This window comes from Pseudophryne corroboree, chromosome 1 (assembly GCF_028390025.1).
Source record: "Pseudophryne corroboree isolate aPseCor3 chromosome 1, aPseCor3.hap2, whole genome shotgun sequence".
In the NCBI taxonomy this organism is placed as follows: domain Eukaryota; kingdom Metazoa; phylum Chordata; class Amphibia; order Anura; family Myobatrachidae; genus Pseudophryne; species Pseudophryne corroboree.
This window is the reverse complement of record NC_086444.1, coordinates 731,374,351-731,395,487: the sequence shown is the minus strand read 5'-3', so window position 1 is coordinate 731,395,487 and position 21,137 is coordinate 731,374,351. Positions and strand designations below refer to the sequence as shown.

The window sequence follows — 21,137 nt, the reverse complement described above, 5'->3', positions numbered from 1 at the left end:
CGAATATTTGAAATTCACTTTCTAAACCAGTCACCACTAGCAGGAAATAAAAAAAAAACTTACATTGTATAAGGAGCACCCATTTAACCTACAGTACGTCTACAGTTTATTCGCTATTGGACGTATAGCCTCTGTTATTGTTACAATGCAAGCGCTCCTGGAACCGAGGCGCCATTATCCCGCGCATGAGCGCTAGCAGCCAGCAGTTCGATAAACCGGAAGTATCAAAATGAGGTACCCTGGCTACTTTGTTATGAGCGTGGCAGCTAGCCAATGGAGAGCGAGTTATTATTAATTCAGCCAATGGGCTTTGGCGGTAGCAGGGTTTACATCGGGAACTACGCATGCGCCACGCAACGCCGCCATGTTGCTTTTCTTTCTTTCTGTGTTTTTTTTTTTTTTTTTTTAACTCCTTTTTTTTTTTTCTCCTCGTGTGACGCCAGCAGCCGCCGCTCTCTCCGCGCTGGGAACGTCCGGGTCGGGTCACGGATCTCGCCGCTCACTCGTCTGAATAGAGCGGGAAGTTCACAAGGGTAAGATACGCTGGACCGCAATGACGGAGTAAAGTGTATGTTGGTTGTGCTTGGAAAACTGTTCCGTAGCCTAAAGAGGCCTCATGGGCGGCCCACTCCTGCATCCCGCACCCTCCTCCCCCTAGGCCGCCCGCCTAAGGACGCAGTGCGGCCTGCTCATGTAACACCGGACGCTGCTACGAGGTAGTTTGCCGCTCCCGGCCACGCGTGTGGCTCCTGTCCCTGGATCCCGAGTCTCCGAGAGAATGGGATGATGCTGGCGGTAGTGCCGGGGAGGGGTGATGCCGGCTGCGAGGGGATGGGCGGGAGAGCGCTGTACCTGCAGCTACGATGCCGCTGTGTTTGTGTTACGGTCACCCGGGAGGCCACTAGTGCGCAGTATACGGTGGTGTATCCCACGCAGGCCGGGCGCTGCTACTGTTATGGCGGCACACGTTCCGACTTCCCCCAGGGCCTCTGTGCCGGGGCTGCTGCAGGCCATGTACAGGGAGCGGGCAGTATTGCAGTATGTGCGACGCAGGCTGCGTGGGCATCAGTGAGGCGGCGATTTCTTTGAGTAAGGGCAATTTAGTTAAATATTATGTAGGGATGCGATATGTGGCTGATAAGGTAGCCCAGCAGTGCTCATTTCATTGTTGGCATGCAACTTATAAACTTAAAGTGTTGCTATTGCTATGTGCCACTATAACAAGCAATTCAGATGGAAAATTACATTTAATTGAATTGGCAGCAAAGGGGTTGATTCAATTCACCGACAGTTGAATAGCGCCAGGAATTAGCTCCTGGCGCTATTCAATACAGCACCAAGTGACAATTGTCGGGAATTCTTCTCTCACCCCTGGGGGATGAGAGAGGAAATCCGGCAAAAGTGTGGTCGGCGTGAGGCTGATTCTGTCGGGAATCAGCATCGTGGCGGGGAGTTAAGTCGGAGAATGCCCTTCTCCCGACAATTCAACCTGTTAAGTCCGGGAGAACGGGCATTCGCCGACTTAACTTGAGCTGAATTGAATAGCACTGGGAGCTAATTCCCGGCGCTATTCAACTGTCTGTGAATTGAATCGACCCCTTAGTTTTTTTGAACAGTCTATCTGGGGGTTTTCTTACTGTCAGTATGCAAATGGGAAAATACTGTTTACCAAATAAGATGCACATCTTCTGCTTCCTATTATCTGCATGGGACCCAGTAATGCTTGTTTCTGATGGTATTTGCCGGTTTTATGTGGTTCACTTTTGGTCCTTTGGGAAAATCATTTGATTCTAGGCAGATGACTTTACACAGACACACACCTACACAAGTAATTTCTCGTCCACTTGGATGTCATCAGCTATTTAATGCATAAGGAGATTTTAAGGAAAAGACAGTAGTATAGAGGTACTTTTCAGTGGTGGGATCACAGATTGTGACCTACATTGGGTCTTGTTGTTTTAAGTAACACAATGGAAAGGGCAAATAGAGGATTTATTTTATTTATGTTTCTGGACCATAAGGGGGTGTATCTAACCCTGTTTATCATCCCAAAATTGTAATAGGGAATATTTGCAAATGGTTTAGTATAATTCTTTATTTTAATGTTAACTCAGAATCTGATTTATTTATTTTTCTTTATCACATATTCTTTTATTAATGCTCTCCACAGTGGATGATACTTTACTACAGTGGTTCTCAAACGCTGTCCTCAAGGACCCCAAACAGTTCATGTTTTCCAGGTCTCCTCACAGAATCACAAGTGAAATAATCAGCTCCACCTATGGATATAGAAAAATGTGCCAGTGAGCAATTAATACATCTGTGCACCTCTGGGTGACCTGGAAAACGTGACCTTGTGGTGGTCCTAGTTTGGGAACCACTGCTTTATTACTTTGTCATATATGCAGTTCTGTTTAAAAAAAAAAAATGTTGCTTGGCCCCTAATACACTAACTTTGTACATACTAGTAAAGGGGGGTACACACGGAGTGATGTTCAGCTCATTTCTAAGCAATCTGACTAGATTGCTTAGAAATTAGCTGAACATCGCTCCGTGTGTAGGGGTGCCAGCGACAGGTATGCGCGGTCCCGCACGTCGCTGGTGCTAGTTTGGTCTGCATGCAGCCACAATATAGCAGGTCGCATCATTACTAGAGATGAGCATGAGCGTGTTCTGATTTACTCTGTTAATGCCAGAATTATCGCAAGTTCTTTTTTTTCTGGCTTTTTCTTATTGGCTAACCAAAACACGTGACGTCCATGAGCCAATAAGGAGATTTGGGTAAATCCCGAGTAAAACCGAACCCGATCATCTCTACTCATTACACCACTGGGTGAAATGAGCGGCCCCCCATGTCTGCCCCCCCTCACTCAGCTAGACCGCTCAGCACACATCTCTGGGGAAATCTCCCCGTCAGTACGGCCCTTAACAAACACATTAAACATGTTAGTTATGCATTTTTAGTTTTTTTTTCTGTTGACTTGAAATATAGAAATCGACAGACTGGCAATACAAAATGCTACATGAATGCTATTTGATTGTAGTCTCTAGTGCCACTTATGATTTATTCAAAACTACATTTTTATTAGCTATCCTCAAAATTGTACAATAATGAGATAATATAAATGTCTTTATACTACCTCAACAATATTGTGCAGAGATGTCTACAAAATATTATCGAAAAAGGCAAAAAAAAAAAATTTGATATTGAGAAATTAGTTATCATGTAAGTAAGGTATAACCCATGAGCATTACATCATTGGGGTTGATTCAATTCAGTAACAGTTGAATAGCACCGGGAGTTAGCTCCCGACGCTATTCAATTCAGCTAAAGTTAAGTCGGAGAATGCCCGTTCTCGCGGACTTAACAGGTTGTTTTGTCGGGAGAACAGGCATTCTCCGACTTAACTACCCGCGGCGATGCTGATTCCCGACAGAATCAGCCTCGTGCCGGCCGCGCGGCAGCACTTTTGTCGGTTTTCTTCTCTTACCCCCCTCCCCGGGGGTGAGAGAAGAATTCCCATCAATTGGGGGTAACTAGTCGCTGTATTGAATAGCGCCTGGAGCTAATTCCCCGCGCTATTCAACTGTTGCTAAATTGAACCGACCCCATTGTCTATTGTTGAATTTGAGACTATACTGTAGTCTGATATTTGATGTACAAGTCTATTTTGATTTATAGCTAAGATCTGATACAGTTGTACAATGTGATTGGTACATATTTTCTGTCAGGAAGCTTTTCCGGGTGTGGCTCATAGGGTCAACAGTGACTAGGTCAACACCTGAAATAGGTTGACACGGTCATTAGGTCGAAATGGAAAAGATCAACATGAGGTTTTTTTCTATAGATTTTTTTGATCTCTTTTCTTCATAAAGTGACTGGGAACTCCAATTAGTGCACCATATCCCCTTGCATGGCTCGCGTGGGCAAGGTGCCTCGCTGTTCTCGGCACAGGTTACTCTTCCCAATCGTAGTCCACGTGGATCGTAAAGTATGAAAAAGTAAAAAAAAATGAAAGAAAAAGTGTCTCATGTCAGCATAGTGACCATGTCAACTGTACATTTCTCTGACGTCCTAGTGGATGCTGGGAACTCCGAAAGGACAATGGGGAATAGCGGCTCCGCAGGAGACTGGGCACAAAAATAAAAGCTTTAGGACTAGCTGGTGTGCACTGGCTCCTCCCCCTATGACCCTCCTCCAAGCCTCAGTTAGATTTTTGTGCCCGAACGAGAAGGGTGCAATCTAGGTGGCTCTCCTGAGCTGCTTAGAGTAAAAGTTTAAATTAGGTTTTTTTATTTTCAGTGAGTCCTGCTGGCAACAGGCTCACTGCATCGAGGGACTAAGGGGAGAAGAAGCGAACTCACCTGCGTGCAGAGTGGATTGGGCTTCTTAGGCTACTGGACATTAGCTCCAGAGGGACGATCACAGGACCAGCCATGGATGGGTCCCAGAGCCGCGCCGCCGTCCCCCTTACAGAGCCAGAAGAGCAGAAGAGGTCCGGAAAATCGGCGGCAGAAGACGTCAGTCTTCAACAAGGTAGCGCACAGCACTGCAGCTGTGCGCCATTGCTCTCAGCACACTTCACACTCCGGTCACTGAGGGTGCAGGGCGCTGGGGGGGGGCGCCCTGAGACGCAATAAAAACACCTTGGATGGCAAAAAATGCATCACGTATAGCTCCTGGGCTATATGGATGCATTTAACCCCTGCCAGAATACATAGAAAAACGGGAGATAAGGCCGCCGATAAGGGGGCGGAGCCTATCTCCTCAGCGCACTGGCGCCATTTTCCCTCACAGCTCCGTTGGAGGGAAGCTCCCTGGCTCTCCCCTGCAGTCACTACACTACAGAAAGGGTTAAAAAAGAGAGGGGGGGCACTAATTATGCGCAGTATTAAAGATACAGCAGCTATAAGGGGAAAAACACTTATATAAGGTTATCCCTGTATATATATAGCGCTCTGGTGTGTGCTGGCAAACTCTCCCTCTGTCTCCCCAAAGGGCTAGTGGGGTCTTGTCCTCTATCAGAGCATTCCCTGTGTGTGTGCTGTATGTCGGTACGTTTATGTCGACATGTATGAGGAGAAAAATGATGTGGAGACGGAGCAGATTGCCTGTAATAGTGATGTCACCCCCTAGGGGGTCGACACCTGAGTGGATGAACTGTTGGAAGGAATTATGTGACAGTGTCAGCTCTGTATAAAAGACAGTGGTTGACATGAGACAGCCGGCTACTCAGCTTGTGCCTGTCCAGACGTCTCATAGGCCGTCAGGGGCTCTAAAGCGCCCGTTACCTCAGATGGCAGATATAGACGCCGACACGGATACTGACTCCAGTGTCGACGGTGAAGAGACAAATGTGACTTCCAGTAGGGCCACACGTTACATGATGGAGGCAATGAAAAATGTTTTACACATTTCTGATAATACGAGTACCACCAAAAAGGGGTATTATGTTCGGTGAGGAAAAACTACCTGTAGTTTTCCTGAATCTGAGAAATTAAATGAGGTGTGTGATGATGCGTGGGTTTCCCCCGATAACAACTGATAATTTCTAAAATGTTATTGACATTATATCCTTTCCCGCCAGAGGTTAGGGTGCGTTGGGAAACACCCCCTAGGGTGGATAAAGCGCTCACACGCTTGTAAGGGCTCTACCCTCTCCTGAGATGGCCGCCCTTAAGGATCCTGCTGATAGAAAGCAGGAGGGTATCCTAAAATGTATTTACACACATACTGGTGTTATACTGCGACCAGCAATCGCCTCAGCCTGGATGTGCAGTGCTGGGTTGGCGTGGTCGGATTCCCTGACTGAAAATATTGATACCCTAGATAGGGACAGTATATTTTTGCCTATAGAGCATTTAAAAGATGCATTTCTATATATGCGTGATGCACAGCGGAATATTTGCCGACTGGCATCAAGTCTAAGTGCGTTGTCCATTTCTACCAGTAGAGGGTTATGGACACGACAGTGGTCAGGTGATGCGGATTTCAAACGGCATTTGGAAGTATTGCCTTATTAAGGGGAGGAGTTATTTGGGGTCGGTCTTTCAGACCTGGTGGCCACGGCAACAGCTGGGAAATCCACGTTTGTACCCCAGGTCGCCTCTCAACATGAGAAGACGCCGTATTATCAGGCGCAGTCTCTTCGTGGACAAGCGGGCAAAAGGTTCCTCATTTCTGCCCCGTGACAGAGGGAGAGGAAAAAGGCTGCAGAAATCAGCCAGTTCCCAGGAACAGAAACCCTCTCCCGCCTCTGCCAAGCCCTCAGTATGACGCTGGGGCTTTACAAGCAGAATCAGGCACGGTGGGGGGCCCGTCTCAATGAATTTCAGCGCGCAGTGGGCTCACTCGCAAGTAGACACCTGGATCCGTCAGGTGATATCTCAGGGGTACAAATTGGAATTCGAGACGTCTCCCCCTCGCCGTTTCCTAAAGTCGGCTTTACCGATGTCTCCTTCTGACAGGGAGACCGTTTTGGAAGCCATTCACAAGCTGTATTCCCAGCAGGTGATAATCAAGGTACCCCTCCTGCAACAGGGAACGGGGTATTATTCCACACTGTTGTGGTACCGAAGCCGGACGGCTCGGTGAGACCGATTCTAAATCTAAAATCTTTGAACACTTACATACAGAGGTTCAAATTCAAGATTGAGTCACTCAGAGCAGTGATTGCGAACCTGGAAGAAGGGGACTACATGATGTCTCGGGACATCAAGGATGCTTACCTTCATGTCCCAATTTACCCTTCTCACCAAGGGTACCTCAGGTTTATGGTACAGAACTGTCACTATCAGTTCAGACGCTGCCGTATGGATGGTCCACGGCACCCCGGGTCTTTACCAAGGTAATGGCCGAAATGATGATATTCCTTTGAAGGAAGGGAATTTTAGTTATCCCTTACTTGGACGATTCCCTGATAAGGGTAAGATCCAGGGAACAGTTGGAGGTCGGTGTAGCACTATCTCAGGTAGTGTTGCGGCAACACGATTGGATTCTCAATATTCCAAAATCGCAGCTGGTTCCGACGACTCGTCTTCTGTTCCTAGGGATGATCCTGGACACAGTCCAGAAAAAGGTGTTTCTCCGGGAGGAGAGAGCCAGGGAGTTATCCGAGCTAGTCAGGAACCTCCTAAAACCGAGCCAAGTCTCAGTGCATCAATGCACAAGGGTTCTGGGTAAAATGGTGGCTTCCTACGAAGCAATCCCATTCGGCAGATTCCACGCAAGAACTTTCCAGTGGGACCTGCTGGACAAATGGTCCGGGTCGCATCTTCAGATGCATCAGCGGATAACCCTGTCACCAAGAACAAGGGTGTCCCTCCTGTGTTGGTTGCAGAGTGCTCATCTTCTAGAGGGCCGCAGATTCGGCATTCAGGACTGGGTCCTGGTGACCACGGATGCCAGCCTGCGAGGCTGGGGAGCAGTCACACAGGGAAGGAATTTCCAGGGCTTATGGTCAAGCCTGGAGACATCACTTCACATAAATATCCTGAAGCTAAGGGCCATTTACAATGCTCTAAGCTTAGCAAGACCTCTGCTTCAAGGTCAGCCGGTGTTGATCCAGTCGGACAACATCACGGCAGTCACCCACGTAAACAGACAGGGTGGCACAAGAAGCAGGAGGGCAATGGCAGAAGCTGCAAGGATTCTTCGCTGGGCGGAAAATCATGTGATAGCACTGTCAGCAATTCCGGGAGTGGACAACTGGGAAGCAGACTTCCTCAGCAGACCTCCACCCGGGAGAGTGGGGACTTCACCCAGAAGTCTTCCACATGATTATAAACCGTTGGGAAAAACTCGACAGGTATTGCGCCAGGTCAAGGGACCTTCAGGCAATAGCTGTAGACGCTCTGGTAACACCGTGGGTGTACCAGTCAGTGTATGTGTTCCCTCATCTGCCTCTCATACCCAAGGTACTGAGATTGATAAGATGGAGAGGAGTAAGCACTATATTCGTGGCTCCGGATTGGCCAAGAAGGACTTGGTAACCGGAACTTCAAGAGATGCTCACGGAGGATCCGTGGCCTCTACCTCTAAGAAGGGACCTGCTCCATCAAGGACCCTGTCTGTTCCAAGAACCGCGGCTGCGTTTGACGGCATGGCGGTTGAACGCCGGATCCTGAAGGAAAAAAGGCATTCCGGATGAAGTCATCCCTATCCTGATCAAAGCCAGTAAGGATGTAACCGCAAAACATTATCACCACATTTGGCGAAAATATGTTGCGTGGTGCGAGGCCAGTAAGGCCCGACGGAGGAAATTCAACTGGGTCGATTCCTACATTTCCTGCAAACAGGAGTGTCTATGGGCCTGAAATTGGGGTCCATTAAGGTTCAAATTTCGGCCCTGTCAATTTTCTTCCAAAAAGAACTAGCTTCAGTCCCTGAAGTTGACGTTGTAAAAGGGGTACTGCATATACAGCCTCCTTTTGTGCCTCCAGTGGCACCTTTGGATCTCAATGTAGTTTTTGGTTTCCAAAAGTCACATTGGTTTGAACCACTTAAATCTGTGGAGTTAAAATATCTCACATGGAAAGTGGTCATGCTGTTGGGCCTGGGCCAGGCGCGGGTCAGAATTGGCGGCTTTATCCTGTAAAAGCCCTTATCTGATTTTCCTTTCGGACAGGGCGGAATTGAGGACTCGTCCTCAGTTTCTCCCTAAGGTGGTTTCAGCGTTTCACCTGAACCAACCTATTGTGGTGCCTGCGGCTACTAGGGACTTGGAGGACTCCAAGTTGCTAGACGTTGTCAGGGCCCTGAAAATATGTTCCAGGACGGCTGGAGTCAGAAAATCTGACTCGCTGTTTATCCTGTATGCACCCAACAAACTGGGTGCTCCTGCTTCTAAGCAGACTATTGCTCGTTGGATTTGTAGTACAGTTCAGCTTGCACATTCTGTGGCAGGCCTGCCACAGCCAAAAATCTGTAAATGCCCACTCCACAAGGAAGATGGGCTCATCTTGGGCGGCTGCCCGAGGGGTCTCGGCTTTACAACTTTGCCGAGCAGCTACTTGGTCAGGGGCAAACACGTTTGCTAAATTCTACAAATTTGATACCCTGGCTGAGGAGGACCTGGAGTTCTCTCATTCGGTGCTGCAGAGTCATCCGCACTCTCCCGCCCGTTTGGGAGCTTTGGTATAATCCCCATGGTCCTTTCGGAGTTCCCAGCATCCACTAGGACGTCAGAGAAAATAAGAATTTACTTACCGATAATTCTATTTCTCATAGTCCGTAGTGGATGCTGGGCGCCCATCCCAAGTGCGGATTGTCTGCAATACTTGTACATAGTTACAAAAATCGGGTTATTATTGTTGTGAGCCATCTTTTCAGAGGCTCCTCTGTTATCATGCTGTTAACTGGGTTCAGATCACAGGTTGTACGGTGTGATTGGTGTGGCTGGTTTGAGTCTTACCCGGGATTCAAAATCCTTCCTTATTGTGTACGCTCGTCCGGGCACAGTATCCTAACTGAGGCTTGGAGGAGGGTCATATGGGGAGGAGCCAGTGCACACCAGCTAGTCCTAAAGCTTTTATTTTTGTGCCCAGTCTCCTGCGGAGCCGCTATTCCCCATGGTTCTTTCGGAGTTCCCAGCATCCACTACGGACTATGAGAAATAGAATTATCGGTAAGTAAATTCTTATTTTTCTATTTATGGTTATTACAATTCTTTGCATTAAGTGCGTTGATATGCATATACACACATTAATATTTCTTCACTTAAGGCCCGTACACACTGGTCGATGTATCGGCCGTTCTCTTGAACGGCCTATACATCGCGGGACCGTCGGCCAGTGTGTACGGGCGATAAGTCTGTGAACTCCGTCGTTCACAGACGTATCGCGTCGGCCGCGCAGCACAGCCGACAGCCAATATATCGAACGATATATTGGCGCGTCGCTGTGTGTGTACGGGGCGGTCGTCCGACCACCCGTACACATGCTGTGGCGGCCGGCGGTGATTGACAGGTGAACTGGGCGGGCGCGAGCGCCCGCCCAGTTCAAGACGTCGGTCCCCCGACGGATCGGGCTGTGTATGCACAGCACACTGCCCGATCCGTACATAGATATATCTGCAGATCAATTGATCTGCAGCTATATCTAATAGTGTGTACCCACCTTTAGCCTGGTGCCATACTTGTATATCAAAATATTTACTTGCAACAACCTTCTTTTCAGTACATAGTACTGTGGGTGATAGCTAGATTATCTGTGGGTACATTATGCTTCAAACTCCAATGCATTGTCCCAATTTTGGGACATAAATATTAGCAATGTTATTTTACAGGAGAGCGGGATACTGTCCCCAAAAAGTTTTATATATATTTTTTTTTCTTGCATGTTTGCTGGAAACACACTTGCAGATTCTTTAGGAGGTATTTAATTTTGGTCTGAGATAAGTAATTGGTTCCCAGCGGAGTTATTCAATTGTTATGCAAATGGTCATGAGAGCGGAAGGCACCTATTGCACTTGTTGCACCCAAAAGCACTGGTTTTATCAGCATAAAGTGGCTAAACTATTAGGTGCACTGTCGAAATCATGCAATCGCTCCTACCTGCAGCAACAATTTAATACTTCCATTAATAACTGGCACAGGTTGTAGTTAGATTGCCAGCATTTGGGATCCCAGCGGTCGGGATACTAACGCCAGAATCCTGACCACTGACAATGCCGCCAGCCAGAATCTTGACTAACAGGGGCTAGTCCCACTTGTGGGTGTCGTTGTGCTCACCCCCCTGCCAGCATTCTAGCAGCTGGGATGCGGGCGTCCGTATGCTGATCGACCGGCATCCCGGCCGCCGCGCAACCGGCACACACACAACTTGAATTCCCTCATTTGACTCTGCAGCAACACTAATTCTGTCTTACAAAATTTAACTTTCTATATTCTTAGGGAGCTATTCAATTGTTTTCCCTGGTGGCTGTTACTAGTGGGCGTCTGACGAAGCAATTTGATTGTTGCTCCGAACGGATGAAAGTGACCACGTTTTTGCATGCCACCTCCTGAGGTGGCGAGCAGAAATGCGTGTGAACTCTGGTTTAGACATCCTAACAAAAGGACTTTAGATGGGTTAGTCACTATACATATGTTTCCCAGTCGTATGCAGGAATCCTTATTTATTTTTCCAAATAACCTGGTTTTGGATAGTCTGTTGCTGATGCCTGCAAGCTGCAGGCTTACATTTACCCCCTAGGTCAGAGTTTACCATACTCAAGGCCTGATTCAGAGATGGACATGGTTTGTACAGCAGCTGCGTCTTTTGTACAAAAGAAAGAAAAAGCAGCAGGAGGCGTCTTGATGCTTCCTGCATTCTTGTGTGATCTGCTGCTGCGTCTGGAGAAGCAACATCATATCACTTGTGTGCATATCGGCCATCTAAGTAACCCAAAGTTTACGTAGGATGGCCAGACTGTTCACGCTGTTGGGGTCAGGAAATATGCATCCTAAGACACAAACCCTGACCTTGCTACTTTCTGAAAACATGGCCAAAACATCCAGGTTTTTGAGGGCTCTGCCCGTGCCCAAATGCCAGCAGCTGGTCAATCAGGCTGCGGCTTCAGGACATTTCTTGAGACAACGCAGGACAGGTTCTGCACAGCCGCCTGACCATCGTAGATGTATGTGTACCATCGGGTTTACGTACATCTCTGGGTCAGGCCCTAAATCCTTAAGATACCCTACCAGTCCCCATTTTAAAGATAGCCACGCTCCAGCAAAGGTGACTAAACCAATGCTCTTGTCTTTCTTTAACAATTTGTGCTCAAGCAATGTGTGGGAGCAAATGACAATCAACCATTTGCTCCCAACGCTGAAAAGCAGACAATGGTTGTTCACACAAATTTGTTAAATCCATTTAATTTTCACAAATTTATCCGAGCAATCATTTTTGTCAGTATTCCATTTTCTCTAACGTCCTAGTGGATGCTGGGGACTCCGTAAGGACTATGGGGAATAGACAGGCTCTGCAGGAGATATGGGCACTTTAAGAAAGAATTTGGATTCTGGTGTGCTCTGGCTCCCCCCCTCTATGTCCCTCCTCCAGACCTCAGTTTGAATCTGTGCCCGGACGAGCTGGGTGCTGTTTAGTGAGCTCTCCTGAGCTTGCTATAAGAAAGTATTTTGTTAGGTTTTTTATTTTCAGGGAGATCTGCTGGCAACAGGATCCCTGCATAGTGGGACTGAGGGGAGAGAAGCAGACCTACTTAAATGATAGGCTCTGCTTCTTAGCCTACTGGAACCATTAGCTCCAGAGGGATCGTACACAGGATCTCACCCTTTGTCGTCCGATCCCGGAGCCGCGCCGCCGTCCCCCTCGCAGAGCCGGAAGACAGAAGCCGGGAAGAAGCAAGAAGACTTTGAAATCGTCGGCAGAAGACTCCAGTCTTCACTGAGGTAGCGCACAGCACTGCAGCTGTGTGCCATTGCTCCCACACTACACCCACATACTCTGGTCACTGTAGGGCGCAGGGGGGGGTGCCCTGGGCAGCGATTAGGACCTCTTGGCAAAAGTTAGACATATATACAGTTGGGCACTGTATATATGTATGAGCCCCCACCATCATTTTGTACAGAAACGCGGGACAGAAGCCCGCCGCTGAGGGGGCGGGGCTTCTTCCTCAGCACTCACCAGCGCCATTTTCTCCCCACAGCTCCGCTGAGAGGAAGCTCCCCAGGCTCTCCCCTGCAGATTCACGGTAGAAGAGGGTAAAAAGAGAGGGGGGGCACATAAATTATGCGCAAAAACATAATATACAGCAGCTACTGGGTTAACACTAAGTTACTGTGTGATTCCTGGGACATATAGCGCTGGGGGGTGTGCTGGCATACTTTCTCTCTGTCTCTCCAAAGGGCCTTGTGGGGGAACTGTCTTCAAAAAGAGCATCCCCTGTGTGTGTGTGGTGTGTCGGAACGCTTGTGTCGACATGTTTGACGAGGAAGGCTATGTGGAAGCAAAGCGGGAGCAAATGAATGTGGTGTCTCCGCCGACGGCGCCTGACACCTGATTGGATGGATATGTGGAAGGTTTTAAATGATAATGTTAATTCCTTGCATAAAAGGTTGGATAAAGCTGAAACCTTAGGACAGTCAGGGTCTCAGCCCATGCCTGATCCGATGTCGCAGAGGCCGTCAGGGTCTCAGAAGCGCCCACTATCACAAATTGTTGACACAGATACTGACATGGATTCTGACTCCAGTGTCGATTACGATGATGAAAAGTTATAGCCTAAATTGGCTAAAGCCATCCGTTATATGATTATAGCAATGAAGGATGTGTTGCACATCACAGAGGAAACCCCAGTCCCTGACAAGAGGGTTCATATGTATGGGGAAAAAAGGCAGGAGGTGACCTTTCCCCATTCACATGAGCTAAATGAGTTATGTGGAAAGGCTTGGGAATCTCCAGATAAAAAACTGCAGATTTCCAAGAGGATGCTTATGGCGTATCTCTTCCCGCCAACGGACAGGTTACGCTGGGAATCCTCCCCTAGGGTGGACAAAGCTCTAACACGCTTATCCAAGAGGGTAGCCCTGCCGTCACAGGATACGGCCACCCTAAAAGATGCTGCGGATAGAAAGCAAGAGGGTACCCTGAAGTCCATTTATACGCATTCAGGTACCTTACTAAGGCCGGCAATTGCGTCGGCCTGGGTGTGTAGTGCTGTAGCAGCATGGACGGATACCTTATCTGAGGAACTTGATACCTTAGACAAGGATACTATATTAATAACCCTGGGGCATATAAAAGACGCTGTCCTATATATGAGAGATGCTCAAAGAGACATTAGCCTACTGGGCTCTAGAATAAATGCAATGTCGATTTCTGCCAGAAGGGTCCTGTGGACTCGGCAATGGACAGGCCATGCCGACTCAAAAAGGCACATGGAGGTTTTACCTTACAAGGGTGAGGAATTGTTTGGGGAGGGTCTCTCGGACCTGGTCTCCACAGCTACTGCTGGAAAGTCAAATTTTTTTGCCATATGTTCCCTCACAACCTAAGAAAGCACCGTATTGCCAAATGCAGTCCTTTCGATCACAAAAAGGCAAGAAAGTCCGAGGTGCGTCCTTTCTTGCCAGAGGCAGGGGCAGAGGAAGAAAGCTGCACAACACAGCTAGTTCCCAGGAACAGAAGTCCTCCCCAGCTAACACTAAATCCACCGCATGACGCTGGGGCTCCACATGCGGAGCTAGACCCGGTGGGGGCGCGTCTCCGAAATTTCAGCCACAAGTGGGTTCACTCCCAGGTGGATCCCTGGGCAATAGAGATTGTGTCTCAGGGATACAAGCTGGAATTCGAAGAGATGCCCCCTCACCGATACCTCAAATCGGCCCTGCCAGCTTCCCCATTAGAGAGGAAAATAGTGTTAGCTGCAATTCACAAATTGTATCTTCAGCAGGTGGTGGTCAAGGTTCCCCTCCTTCAACAAGGGAAGGGTTATTATTCGACCATGTTTGTGGTACCGAAACCGGACGGTTCGGTCAGACCCATATTGAATTTAAAATCTCTGAACATATACCTGAAAAGGTTCAAGTTCAAGATGGAATCGCTCAGAGCGGTCATTGCAAGCCTGGAAGAGGGGGATTTTATGGTGTCTCTGGACATAAAGGATGCGTACCTTCATGTCCCCATTTATCCACGGCACCGAGAATATTTCCAAAGGTGATGGCAGAAATGATGGTACTCCTGCGGAAGCAAGGGGTCACAATTATCCCATACTTGGACGATCTCCTCATAAAAGCGAGGTCAAGAGAGCAGTTACTGATCAGCGTAGCACGCTCTCTGGAAGTGTTAGGACAGCACGGCTGGATTCTGAATATTCCAAAGTTGCAGTTGATTCCTACGACTCGTCTGCCCTTCCTGGGCAAGATTCTGGACACAGACCAGAAGAGGGTTTATCTCCCGATGGAGAAGGCTCAGGAAGTCCTGACACTGGTCAGAGACCTATTAAAACCAAAAAAGGTGTCGGTGCATCACTGCACACGAGTCCTGGGAAAGATGGAGGCATCATACGAGGCCATTCCCTTCGGCAGGTTCCATGCGAGGACCTTTCAATGGGACTTACTGGACAAATGGTCCGGATCACATCTTCAGATGCATCGGTTAATCACCCTATCCGCCAGGGTGTCTCTCCTGTGGTGGCTGCAGAGTGCTCACCTTCTCGAGGGCCGCAGATTCGGCATTCAGGCCTGGGTCCTGGTGACCACGGATGCAAGCCTCTGCGGGTGGGGGGCAGTCACACAGGGAAGAAATTTCCAAGGCCTGTGGTCAAGTCAGGAGACTTGCCTTCACATCAACATCCTGGAACTAAGGGCCATATACAACGCCCTACGTCAAGCGGAGTCCCTACTTCGCGACCAACCGGTTCTGATTCAGTCAGACAACATAACCGCAGTGGCTCATGTAAACCGCCAAGGCGGCACAAGGAGCAGAGCAGAGTGGCGATGGCGGAAGCCACCAGGATTCTTCGAAGCGCACTGTCGGCAGTGTTCATCCCGGGAGTGGACAACTGGGAAGCAGACTTCCTCAGCAGACACGACCTCCACCCGGGAGAGTGGGGACTTCATCAAGAAGTCTTCACACAGATTACAAGTCGGTGGGAACTACCACAGATAGACATGATGGCGTCACGCCTCAACAAGAAGCTACAGAGCTATTGCGCCAGGTCAAGGGACCCTCAGGCGGTAGCTGTAGACGCCCTGGTGACACCGTGGGTGTTCCAGTCGGTCTATGTATTTCCTCCTCTTGCTCTCATACCCAAGGTACTGAGGATAATAAGAAAAAGAGGAGTAAGAACAATTCTCATTGTTCCAGATTGGCCACGAAGGACTTGTTATCCAGATCTGCAAGAATTGCTCACAGAGGATCCGTGGCCTCTTCCTCTAAGACAGGACCTGTTGCAACAGGGACCCTGTCTGTTCCAAGACTTACCGCGGCTGCGTTTGACGGCATGGCGGTTGAACGCCGGATCCTAGCAGAAAAGGGTATTCCGGAGGAGGTCATTCCTACGCTGATAAAGGCTAGGAAGGACGTAACGGCTAAACATTATCACCGGATATGGCGAAAATATGTTTCTTGGTGTGAGGCCAGCAATGCTCCTACAGAGGAGTTTCAGCTGGGCAGTTTCCTTCACTTCCTTTAGTCAGGAGTGGATTTGGGCCTGAAGTTAGGCTCAATTAAGGTCCAGATTTCGGCCCTTTCCATTTTCTTTCAAAAGGAGTTGGCTTCTCTGCCAGAAGTTCAGACGTTTGTAAAGGGAGTGCTGCATATTCAGCCTCCTTTTGTGCCTCCAGTGGCACCTTGGGATCTTAACGTGGTGTTGAGTTTCCTGAAATCACACTGGTTTGAACCACTTAAAACAGTGGAGTTGAAATATCTCACGTGGAAGGTGGTCATGCTATTAGCCTTGGCTTCGGCTAAGCGCGTGTCCGAATTAGCGGCTTTGTCTCATAAAAGCCCATATCTGGTTTTCCATATGGATAGAGCGGAATTGAGGACACGTCCACAATTTCTGCCAAAAGTGGTCTCATCCTTTCATATGAACCAACCTATTGTGGTGCCTGTGGCTACTCGTGACTTGGAGGATTCCGAGTTACTAGATGTAGTCAGGGTTTTAAAAGTTTATGTAGCCAGAACGGCTAGAGTCAGGAAAACGGAGTCACTGTTTATCCTGTATGCATCCAACAAGCTTGGTGCTCCTGCTTCAAAGCAGACTATTGCTCGCTGGATCTGTAACACGATTCAGCAGGCTCATTCTGTGGCTGGATTGCCGCAGCCAAAATCAGTGAAAGCCCATTCCACTAGGAAGGTGGGCTCTTCTTGGGCGGCTGCCCGAGGGGTCTCGGCATTACAGCTATGCCGAGCTGCTACTTGGTCAGGTTCAAATACGTTTGCAAAGTTCTACAAGTTTGATACCCTGGCTGAGGAGGACCTATCGTTTGCTCAATCGGTGCTGCAGAGTCATCCGCACTCTCCCGCCCGTTTGGGAGCTTTGGTATAATCCCCATGGTCCTTACGGAGTTCCCAGCATCCACTAGGACGTTAGAGAAAATAAGACTTTACTTACCGGTAAATCTATTTCTCGTAGTCCGTAGTGGATGCTGGGCGCCCGTCCCAAGTGCGGACTTTTTCTGCAATGCTTGTATATAGTTATTGCTTAAAATAAGATTTTACTCACCGGTAAATCTATTTCTCGTAGTCCGTAGTGGATGCTGGGAACTCCGAAAGGACCATGGGGAATAGCGGCTCCGCAGGAGACTGGGCACAACTAAAGAGAGCTTTTAGGTCACCTGGTGTGCACTGGCTCCTCCCACTATGACCCTCCTCCAAGCCTCAGTTAGGACACTGTGCCCGGACGAGCTGACATAATAAGGAAGGATTTTGAATCCCGGGTAAGACTCTTACCAGCCACACCAATCACACCGTATAACTCGTGATACTATACCCAGTTTAACAGTATGAAAACAACTGAGCCTCTCAACAGATGGCTCAACAATAACCCTTTAGTTAACAATAACTATGTACAAGTATTGCAGACAATCCGCACTTGGGATGGGCGCCCAGCATCCACTACGGACTACGAGAAATAGATTTACCGGTGAGTAAAATCTTATTTTCTCTGACGTCCTAGTGGATGCTGGGAACTCCGAAAGGACCATGGGGATTATACCAAAGCTCCCAAACGGGCGGGAGAGTGCGGATGACTCTGCAGCACCGAATGAGAGAACTCCAGGTCCTCCTCAGCCAGGGTATCAAATTTGTAGAATTTTGCAAACGTGTTTGCCCCTGACCAAGTAGCAGCTCGGCAAAGTTGTAAAGCCGAGACCCCTCGGGCAGCCGCCCAAGATGAGCCCACCTTCCTTGTGGAATGGGCTTTTACTGATTTAGGATGCGGCAGTCCAGCCGCAGAATGCGCCAGCTGAATTGTGCTACAAATCCAGCGAGCAATAGTCTGCTTAGAAGCAGGAGCACCCAGCTTGTTGGGTGCATACAGGATAAATAGCGAGTCAGTTTTCCTGACTCTAGCCGTCCTGGAAACATAAATTTTCAAGGCCCTGACTACGTCCAGTAACTTGGAATCCTCCAAGTCCCTAGTAGCCGCAGGCACCACAATAGGTTGGTTCAAGTGAAAAGCTGATACCACCTTAGGGAGAAACTGGGGACGAGTCCTCAATTCCGCCCTATCCATATGGAAAATCAGATAAGGGCTTTTACATGACAAAGCTGCCAATTCTGACACTCCTGGCTGAAGCCAAGGCCAATAACATGACCACTTTCCACGTGAGATATTTTAGATCCACGGTTTTAAGTGGCTCAAACCAATGTGATTTTAAGAAACTCAACACCACGTTGAGATCCCAAGGTGCCACTGGAGGCACAAACGGGGGCTGAATATGCAGCACTCCTTTCACAAACGTCTGAACTTCAGGTAGTGAAGCTAGTTCTTTCTGGAAGAAAATCGACAGAGCCGAGATCTGTACCTTAATGGAGCCTAATTTCAGGCCCATAGTCACTCCTGGTTGTAGGAAATGCAGAAATCGACCTAGTTGAAATTCCTCTGTTGGGGCCTTTTTGGCCTCACACCAAGCAACATATTTCCGCCATATGCGGTGATAATGCTTTGCAGTTACATCTTTCCTGGCTTTAATCAGCGTAGGAATGACTTCCTCCGGAATGCCCTTTTCCTTCAGGATCCGGCGTTCAACCGCCATGCCGTTAAACGCAGCCGCGGTAAATCTTGGAACAGACAGGGCCCCTGCTGCAGCAGGTCCTGTCTGAGCGGCAGAGGCCATGGGTCCTCTGAGATCATCTCTTGAAGTTCCGGGTACCACGCTCGTCTTGGCCAATCCGGAACCACGAGTATTGTTCTTACTCCTCGTTTTCTTATTATTCTCAGTACCCTTGGTATGAGAGGCAGAGGAGGGAACACATAAACTGACTGGTACACCCACGGTGTCACTAGAGCGTCCACAGCTATCGCCTGAGGGTCCCTTGACCTGGCGCAATATCTCTCTAGTTTTTTGTTTAGGCGGGACGCCATCATGTCCACCTGTGGCCGTTCCCATCGATTTACAATCAGTGTGAAGACTTCTGGATGAAGTCCCAACTCTCCCGGGTGGAGGTCGTGCCTGCTGAGAGAGTCTGCTTCCCAGTTGTCCACTCCCGGAATGAACACTGCTGACAGTGCTAGTACGTGATTTTCCGCCCATCGGAGAATCCTTGTGGCTTCTGCCATTGCCATCCTGCTTCTTGTGCCGCCCTGTCGATTTACATGGGCGACTGCCGTGATGTTGTCTGACTGGATCAGTACCGGCTGGTGTAGAAGCAGGGATTTTGCCTGATTTAGGGCATTGTAAATGGCCCTTAGTTCCAGAATATTTATGTGTAGGGAAGTCTCCTGACTCGACCATAGTCCTTGGAAGTTTCTTCCCTGTGTGACTGCCCCCCAGCCTCGAAGGCTGGCATCCGTGGTCACCAGAACCCAGTCCTCTAGAAGATGAGCACTCTGCAGCTCCGGGAGAAACACTTTTTTCTGGACTGTATCCAGAATCATACCCAGGAACTGTAGACGTGTCGTCGGAACCAGCTGTGATTTTGGAATATTCAGAATCCAACCGTGCTGGTGTAGCACCTCCTGAGATAGTGCTACTCCCACCAACAACTGCTCCTTGGACCTCGCCTTTATTAGGAGATCGTCCAAGTACGGGATAATTAAAACTCCCTTTCTTCGAAGGAGTATCATCATTTCCGCCATTACCTTGGTAAACACCCTCGTTGCCGTGGAGAGTCCAAACGGCAGCGTCTGAAATTGGTAATGGCAATCCTGTACCACAAATCTGAGGTACTCCTGGTGAGGATAGTAAATGGGGACATGCAGGTAAGCATCCTTGATGTCCAGGGATACCATGTAATCCCCCTCGTCCAGGCTTGCAATAACCGCCCTGAGCGATTCCATCTTGAACTTGAATTTTTTTATGTATGTGTTCAAGGATTTTAAATTTAAAATGGGTCTCACCGAACCGTCCGGTTTCGGTACCACAAACAGTGTGGAATAGTTACCCCGTCCTTGTTGAAGTAGGGGCACCTTGATTATCACCTGCTGGGAATACAGCTTGTGAATTGCCGCTAGCACAGCCTCCCTGTCTGAAGGAGTAATCGGCAAGGCAGATTTTAGGAACCGGTGGGGTGGAGACGCCTCGAATTCCAGTTTGTACCCTTGAGATACTATTTGCAGGATCCAGGGATCCACCTGTGAGCGAGCCCACTGATCGCTGAAATTTTTGAGGCGGCCCCCCACCGTACCTGGCTCCGCCTGTGGAGCCCCACCGTCATGCGGCGGACTTGGAAGAAGCGGGGGAGGACTTTTGCTCCTGGGAACCTGCTGTTTGTTGCAGCCTTTTTTCCCTACCTCTGCCTCTGGACAGAAAGGACCCGCCTTTTCCACGCCTGTTTCTCTAACGTCCTAGTGGATGCTGGGACTCCGTCAGGACCATGGGGGAATAGCGGGCTCCGCAGGAGACAGGGCACATCTAAATAAAGCTTTTAGGATCACATGGTGCGTACTGGCTCCTCCCCCTATGACCCTCCTCCAAGCCTTAGTTAGGTTTTTGTGCCCGTCCGAGAAGGGTGCAATCTAGGTGGCTCTCCTAAAGAGCTGCTTAGAAAAAGTTTTTTTAGGTTTAAATCTCAGTGAATCCTGCTGGCAACAGGATCACTGCATCGAGGGACTTAGGGGAGAGATTTCCAACTCACCTGCATGCAGGATGGATTGGAGTCTTAGGCTACTGGACACTTAGCTCCAGAGGGAGTCGGAACACAGGTCCTCCTGGGGTTCGTCCCGGAGCCGCGCCGCCGATCCCCCTTACAGACGCTGAAGACGGAGGTCCGGAAAGCAGGCGGCAGAAGACTCCTCAGTCTTCATGAAGGTAGCGCACAGCACTGCAGCTGTGCGCCATTGTTGCTACACGTCTCACTGATTCAGTCACGGAGGGTGCAGGGCGCTGCTGGGGGCGCCCTGGGCAGCAATATCAAATACCTTTAGTGGCAAAATAAATACATCACATATAGCCATTAAGGCTATATGTATGTATTTAACCCAGGCCAGTTTTCTTAAAACCCGGGAGAAAAGCCCGCCGAAAAAG

At 48.9% G+C, this 21,137-nt stretch overlaps 1 protein-coding gene across 1 annotated transcript in view; it reads left to right on the top strand.

The window, feature by feature from the left end:
• Positions 1–408: 408 nt before the first annotated feature.
• The window catches only part of ELAVL1 (ELAV like RNA binding protein 1), an 88,955-nt gene continuing 68,226 nt past the window's right edge, over positions 409–21,137 (top strand). The window contains exon 1 of the mRNA XM_063915957.1: positions 409–533. The gene's annotated coding sequence lies outside the window, so the exon portion shown is untranslated. The remainder of the gene's footprint in view (positions 534–21,137) is intronic.